Source organism: Budorcas taxicolor, chromosome 9, assembly GCF_023091745.1.
Source record: "Budorcas taxicolor isolate Tak-1 chromosome 9, Takin1.1, whole genome shotgun sequence".
Lineage (NCBI taxonomy): Eukaryota > Metazoa > Chordata > Mammalia > Artiodactyla > Bovidae > Budorcas > Budorcas taxicolor.
Window position 1 is genome coordinate 4,502,171 of NC_068918.1, and position 8,130 is coordinate 4,510,300.

The following is an 8,130-nucleotide window of genomic DNA, read 5'->3' on the forward strand; positions in this document are numbered from 1 at the left end:
AGGTGTTCTAATACAGTATACCTATTAATATAAATTTGGGCAGTGTTCATCAAAGAGAAATACAGTAGAACTAAAACAGAACCTGGAAAAAAAAATCTCAGCTTGCGAATTTGCCTACTCATAAGGACTAATTTACTGGGAATTCCCTGGTGGTCCAGTGGTTAGAACTCCGCACTTCTACTGCAGGGGACCCAGGTTGGAACCGTGGTCAGGGAACTAAGATCTGCATGGCGTGGCCAAAAATAAATAATAAGAACTTTGTCCATAAAAGGTACCAAATTAAAAGTCTTATCTTTCAATTAGTTTTGAAAGTTGGCAGGCTTCTGCTTAGTTGTGTTATTTCAAAGCCCTCAAATTCTTAAGGCTAAAAATTTGAAACTGTACAAAATCATCCAGAATCATTCAGCTAATTTCCAGTGCTGGGCTGCAGCGTGGTGACTAAAGTTCCCCTGTTGAAAGTCAGAATTGACAGAAAAATCTCAGTGGCGCTGGTACTCTCCAGTACTTGTGATACATGGTTACAGGGGTCGGGGGTGGTGACCAGCCGTGTCTTTGGCTAACTCCTCAGACACCTTGACCTTTCTTCACTGACTAGAGGATGAATGTAGCCAAGTGGACAAGAGGACCCTACTTATCCTTGGAAATGCCAACTCAGACCTTTCCTGTCAGTCCGGGGCGAAGCTCCCACATCAGCCTCAAGCCAAAGCAGGTATCTCAGACAGTTCTAAGCGCCCTGAAATCACTTTGGTTACAGATCTGTGTGTTAAGCCTGATTATGGATGTGGGGCAAATATCTTCTTGCTATAATCATATATAGCCTCTTGGACGTAGCTCGGTTTCCATGAGTTTCATCTAATTTTGCCTTTCCATAACACAGTCCAGGATCAGTAGCAAGTAAAAAGCATTGGGTTAGCCAAAAAGTTTGTTCAGAAGATGTTACAGAACACCCAGAGTGAACTTTTTGGCCAACCCAATATGTGTAATGCTGGATGTTTTAGCAATGATGAATTCTTTTTGATACTTCATGTAGTAATTTCAGTAACTGGTAACTTTTAGTTATTACGGCCATTCCTAGGCAGAATTCTTACCACAGAGGCATATTGAGTACACTTCTGTATGGTGTTTGTTAAAAGAGGGTATTTTGTACTACTGTTTATCACTAGAGGGGAACCATTGATTGTAAACTTTTCTTTTTCTGGCTAATTGCAGGAGTAAAAGCAGTGAGTAGGGTGCTTATTGAATGGAATATAGCAAAAATTTATTTTGAGGAAATAAAAAATTCCTAAATGCTTTGGAAGGTTCTCAACAGCTGTACTTTGGGCCTGGTGACACCACATATAAAGAAGCTTGGGTTTTATAATGTGATTCCATTACAGTAGTAACTATCTTACTGAAAAATGTTTGATAGAAAAAATATGTTTTAGGTTCTGCATTTAGTTTAGGATATGAAACCTCTTGAAATCCACAATTTAAAATATGTTGTTATATATATTATACAATATTATCTCACTTAACAGAATATTTCAGAACAAATCAGCTGAAAATGTAACCTTAGTCCAGTTACTCCATGGGAATCCCCCAACAATGACAACAGTCAGCATCCAACAGAAGTTGGCCTTATGATTTCCTCCACCCACCACAGACCACATAGCCTGGTAGTTTGAAAAGTTGGGCACATACTGAAGTTCATTTCAACAGGAACACCAAACTTAAAATGAGGAAATGAGGGATTTCCCCGGTTGTCCAATGGTTAAGAATCTGCACTTCCAACGGAGGGGCATGGGTTCAATCCCTGGTCAGAGAACTAAGATGTTACGAGCCACACTGAGCGGCCAAAAAAGGAAATGACTAAGAAACACGAAGCATTTGTCAAATTGGTTGAGGAGGGAGGGAATATGAAGATAAGGACCTATGCTAAATTAAACCATCACAGCCTTGAATTACGAAGTTACTTTATAGACAGGTGTTTGAGTTTTAAACTGGTTTGTCACTTTTGAGTTTCAGCCTCCATTGGAATAGCCATGACTTTTCCCCTTCAGAAATTTCAACTCCTAGAAGAATGCCCTGCTCAGGAGAAGTGGTCAGAAGTAGCAGGGAAGCCACCAGCAGACTAGGGGTTCCCTCAGAGTTGGCAAAGCTGCTTACGCTAGAAGGTACACGTTATCGATAAACTTTCCCCAGGCTCCCTGTTCACAATCTTCTCTTGTTGCGCTTACCTCATCCACCTTAATTCTTAATACCTGTCCTACTCTAACTTACTCTTATCAACATGCAAACCTCTTCAATGCAGGCAGCGGCATGGTTGTAGACAGAACATGTTTTTTGAATAAATGAAAAAATAGTACTAAAGGCAAGAGATGGCAAAACTAAAACTTAACTGAATAATTAAATGGGATAAAAAGATTTATATTAAGAACTGCATACTTGCGTTTGCCTTTCTCCGTCTGTCTTCTGTCTTCACATTCTCTTCGTTTCATTTCCTGTATCTTTCTGTACTGTTATCCCTGCTTGTCACTGCTCCTGTTATGATACTAAAACCTATTTTTTATATTCAGGCCATTTTATTCAATCAGAAAACATTTCCTCATTTAAAAGCCAGATTAAAGACACAATTGAGGAGATTCCCTGACAGTCCAGTGGTTAGGACACAGTGCTTTCATTGTCAGGGCCTAGGTTTGATCCCTGGTCGGGGAACTAAGATCCCATAAGCCACCTGGTACAGCAAAAAGTAAAAGGCATTTAAAAGAAAATTAAAATGGGCAAAAGGCCTGAATAGACATAGCTCCAAAGAAGATATGCAAAAGGCCAATGACCCTGTGAAAAGATGCTGAACATCCCTAGTCATTAGGAAAGTGCAAATCAAAACCACAGTGAGGGACTCCCTAGACTGTCCGGTGTCCAGACTTCCAGCTTACACTGTTGGGGCATAGTTTCTCTCCCTGGTCAGAGAACTAAGATTCTAAATGCTGCACAGTGTGGCCAAAAAAAAAAAAAAAGAGACACCATTTCATACCTGTTAGGATGGCTGTTAACAATCAGGAAATAATAAATGTTGGGACTTCTGTGGTAGTCCAATGGCTAAAACTGCACTGTCAGTAAAGGGAGCGCGGGTTCGATCCTGGTGGGGGAACTGGATCCCACATGCTGCAACTAAAGAGCCCTGGTGCCACAACAAAGATCCAAGATCTGGCATGCCACAGCTAAGACCCAGTGCAGCAAAATAAATACATAATATATTTTTTAAAAAGAACAACAAATGTTGAGAACACTGTGGAGAAAATGGAACACTTAGAACTGCTGGTGGAAGTGTAAAATGGTGTAGCCACTTTGGAAAACAGGGTGACGGTTCCCCTCAAAAGTAGAGTTACCGTATGACCCTGAAATCTCACATGCATGTATATATTCAACAGTATTGAAAGCAGAGTCTGAGATCTGTTCAAGGGCCATGTTCATAGCATTATTCACAATAACCAAAGGTGGAAGCAACCTAAGCACGTCAATGTATGGATAAACAATGTATATACATGGAATGAGATATTTTTCAGCCTTTTGAAAGGAAGCAAATTCTGACACAAGCTACAACTTGGACAAACTTTCAGGTCATTATGCTAGCTGAAATAAGCCAGTCACAAAAGACAGACTGTATTATTCCACTTACATGGGGTATTTAGAGTAGTTACATTTACAGAGACAAAGTAGAGTGGTGATTGCCAGGAGTTGGGGCAAGGGAGGAATGGGAATTTACTGTTTGATAGAGTTTCAGTTTTGCAAGATGAAGAGTTCTGCAGGAGGATGGTGTTAATGGTTGCACAACAATGTGAATGTACTTAAAACCACCTTACAGTTAAAAACAATTTAGGATGCTGGGACTTCATCTGGTGATCCAGTGGCTAAGACTCCATGCTTCCAATGCAGGGGCCTGAGTTTGATCCCTGGTCAGAAAACTAGATCCTACGTGCCACAACTATGAGTTTGCAAGCCACAACTGAAAAAAAATCCCATGTACCGACGATCCCTTGTGCTGCAACTAAGACCTGGCACAGCCAAATAAAGTTTTTTTAAACTGATTAAGATGTTAAAATTTATATTGTATAACAATTTTAAAAGCCATGAATTAACTTGTATCTCAGACTCTAAAACCTGCTGATTGATAACTTATCCCCTTCTTATTTCTAAAAATATAATTGAGATATTTTAAAGAGAAGGGGTCAGACTTAAAGATTATCTGAGGAAAAGGCACATTGCATTTAAATGTTAAATCCCAGTTCTTTCTGTCCCATCAAGGGGACCAGAAGAAAACTTTTTCCTATTAACTAAAATCTAAGAGAAATCACATAACCCCATAGGGAGAGTTATGCTTTTCATTGTTTAGTTGCTAAGTCATGTCCAGCTCTCTACAATGCCTTAGGCTGCAGCATGCCAGGCCTCTCCGTCCTTCACCATCTCCCTGAGCTTGCTCAGACTCAGGTCCATTGAGTCTTTATGCCATCCAACCATCTCATCCTCTGTCGCCTCCCCCTCTGCTTTGTCTTCAGTCTTTCCCAGGATCAGGGTCTTTTCCAGTGAGTTGGCTCTTTGCATCAGGTGGCCAAAGTATTGGAGCTTCAGCTTCAGCATCAGTCCTTCCAGTGAATATTCAGGGTTGATTTCCTCTGGGATTGACTGGTTCAATCTTGCTGTCCAAAGGACTCTCAGAGTCTTCTGCAGCACCACAATTCGAAAGCATCAATTCTTTGGAGCTCAGCCTTCTTTTAAAAGAGTAGCTACTACCTAATAACGTTTACTGTGTCTCAGATACGAAGTTAAGGGCTTTACATAGATTCTTGCTCTTTAATCCATGATAAAGCAGTTTTCTTCCTGTTCTACAGACAAGAGAAACAACACTTGGAAACATTAAGAAACACTGCTAGTTGTCTTCCTGATAGCCATGTCTGTACACTGCCCTCCTCCTTGCCTAAAGAACCATGCTTTCGTTCACTCTTTCCTTCCACAGCCCCAGAAGCTTAAACTCTTCATTAGTTTAGAGTAATCTTGGTCATGGCAGCCCCCCAGCATTTGGTCTAGGCCTGAGGCTGGTGTGCAAACTCACCCAATGAGTTGGAAAGGCCGTCCTCTAGGTAGCGTTTTTGCTCTTTAAAAGGGCACCTGTTTTTAAGGTGGTATGTTCTGAAATTAGATTATTGTACAGTTTTGTGAACATGCTAGAGAACACTGAATTGTATGCTTTAAAAGGGTGAATTTTATAGTATGTGACATATATCAATAAAGCTGTTATAAAAAATAAAGGAAGTATGTATGATTGGCAAGCCCTTGAGCAGTGATTTTTTTTAATCTTTTAAAAAATGTTTTTAAAACATATTTTTTAAAATGTTTTTTTCATTTGGCTGTGCCAGGCTTTAGTTGTAGCATGCAGAATCTAGTTCCCCAACCAGGTATCTAACCTAGGCTCCTGCATTGGGAGCATGGAGTCTTAGCCACTGGACCATGAGGGATGTCACTGAACAGTGATTCTTAGACCTAGATGTGTATATGTGCTAAGTTGCTTCAGTTGTATCTGACTCTTCTATGGACTGTAGCCTGTTAGGCTCTTCTGTCCATGGGATTCTCCAGGCAAGAGTACTGGAATGGGTTGCCATGCCCTCCTCCAGCGGTTTTCCTGACCCAAGGATCAAACCTGCGTTTCTTCTGCATTGGCAAGCAGTTTCTTTACTACTAGTGCCACCTAGGAAGCCCCAAAACCTAGTTGAAAAATGTGAAAGTCACATCCGACTCTTTGCAACCCCATGGACTATACAGTTCATGGAATTCTACAGGCCAGAATAGTGGAGTGGGTAGCCATTTCATTCTCCAAGGGATCTTCGCAACCCAAGGATTGAACCCAGGTCTCCCGCACTGCAGGCAGATTCTTTACCAGCTGAGCCACCAGGGAAGCCCAACAATACTAGAATGGGTAGCCTATCCCTTCTCCTGCAGATCTTCCTGACCCAGGAATCAAACCAGGGTCTCCTGCATTGCAGGTTCTTTACAGTTGATCTAGTTAAGACATCGGAATTTTCAATACTAGCTTGTAGACAGCCAACTTTATCACAGGCAATTCTAATTTAGTTTCATTGGAAATGTCTTGGCATCTGGCAAGTCAGTTTATCTCTCTTCCTGAGTTCCTGTCTTATTACAACAAAAATTTAGAGCAGTGGTTAAAGAGTATAAAAAACAACAGACATGTTATAGCCAAGTTCAGCTCAAGCAGACAGATCTTTTATTAAACAGACACTCCCAAGACATGGGAGCAGGCTGATCCTAAAGGAGTCTTCCTCATTCTTCAACATGATCCCACTTGGCTTCCCCTTTTTGTACTTCCAGTCTCCTCCTTTGGTTATGGTGTGTGCAAAGTAGGGCTTATACCCACCACCAGTCAATGAAAAGGAATGCAAATAAGCATACGCTCAAGGCCAATTAATAATTGTAAGCTATGTTGTTTATGTCTTCCCATATGTCTTCCAATAATTCAGTGTGTTAAAATTAGATGTAAAATATTCCTGAATCCTTCAGTCCAGTTCAGTCGCTCAGTCGTGTCTGACTCTTTGCGACCCCATGAATCGCAGCATGCCAGGCCTCCCTGTCCATTACCAACTCCCAGAGTTCACTCAGACTCACGTCCATCGAGTCAGTGATGCCATCCAGCCATGTCATCCTCTGTCATCCCCTTCTCCTCCTGCCCCCAATCCCTCCTAGCATCAGAGTCTTTACTGGGCTCCTAACTGCCTAAAGTTCCTTGGAAAAGCCCCTGTGGTTATTTTGCATCCACTGTGCCCAGGGCGCATGTGCACCAGTTGAAAAGTCTCTGGTTATTTTATAGCATATGTCAGCTCTCCTGGGTGCATCTGAGCTGGAGTTTAGAGATCAGCCTGCCTCCCTGTCAGCCAAGCCTCCCCTTGTTGCTCATGTCTAACTTCCTTCCTAACACATCTGTGTTTCTGATGCTCAGCCAACTGTGAGAGTCACTGACTTTCCTTCATAATTAAATATCCACTGGGTAGCTTGTGGCAGAAACAAAGCTATAACTTTATAATGTGTGATGGCTCAGGAACCTAGATGACAAGTAATTTGTACTGTTGAAGGAAGTACTAGAGCAGTTCAGTTGTGCAGAAAAGTGAACTCACATTGTTACAGAAATTCAAGTCTAAAAGCTGCTCCAGCTTTCAGTGAGAGGTGGGCTATGGTAATTTGTGGGCAAGCAAATTTTTTTCAAATGTACTTTTGGATATACTTGATGCCTGTGGACAGATACATAGGTTGAGATCCTGTGCTGCTTTATCTACTTATTTTTTTGGCTGTGCTGGGTCGTTACTACGCTGGCTTTTCCCTGGTTGCAGGGAGTGAAAGCTACTGTCTAGTTGGGTGCTCAGGCTTCTTACTGCGGTAGTTTCTCTTGTTGTGAAGCACAGGCTGCAGGTGCATAGGCTTCGGCAGGTGCGGTGCGTGGGCTCTAGAGCACAGGCTCAGTAGTCGTGGCGCTTAGGCTTATTTGCTCCGCTGCGTGTGGAATCTTCCCAGACCAGGCATCGAACCTGTGTCCTGCATTGGCAGGCAGATTCTTTAGCACTGAACCACCTGGGAAGCCCTGAGGTCCTATGTTTTTATGCCATAAAGAAAAAAATGCAGCCATTTTAATCTAGAAACCTCACCTTTGACTGTCACTGAGCTAAATCGACGTTTTTATAACTGCTGTCTGCAATTCATTATCAGATCATGAAATTAGTTTTTTGTCATATGCAGCAAGTGCTCTAATACTTTTTTTCAGTAATTTATGTACAAACTGTATTTCATAAATTTTAAGAGGCATATTTGTTCCATGTAGGAAATGGCAACCTGCTCCAGTATTCTTGCCTGGAAAATTCCATGAACAGAGGAGCATGGTGGGCTACAGTGCACGGGATCACAAAAGTTGGACATGACTGAGCGACTAAGCACACACACACATACATTCCTCAAATTTTTCTAAAAAGCTTTTAAAAACAAGACATTGGTCTCTCCCTGTGCTGTACCTGATTAAGTGATGTGATCTGAATGTAATTCCAAATTGCTATTGAGCATGGATCTCAGATATTCTGACTTCACAATGCCTGTCAC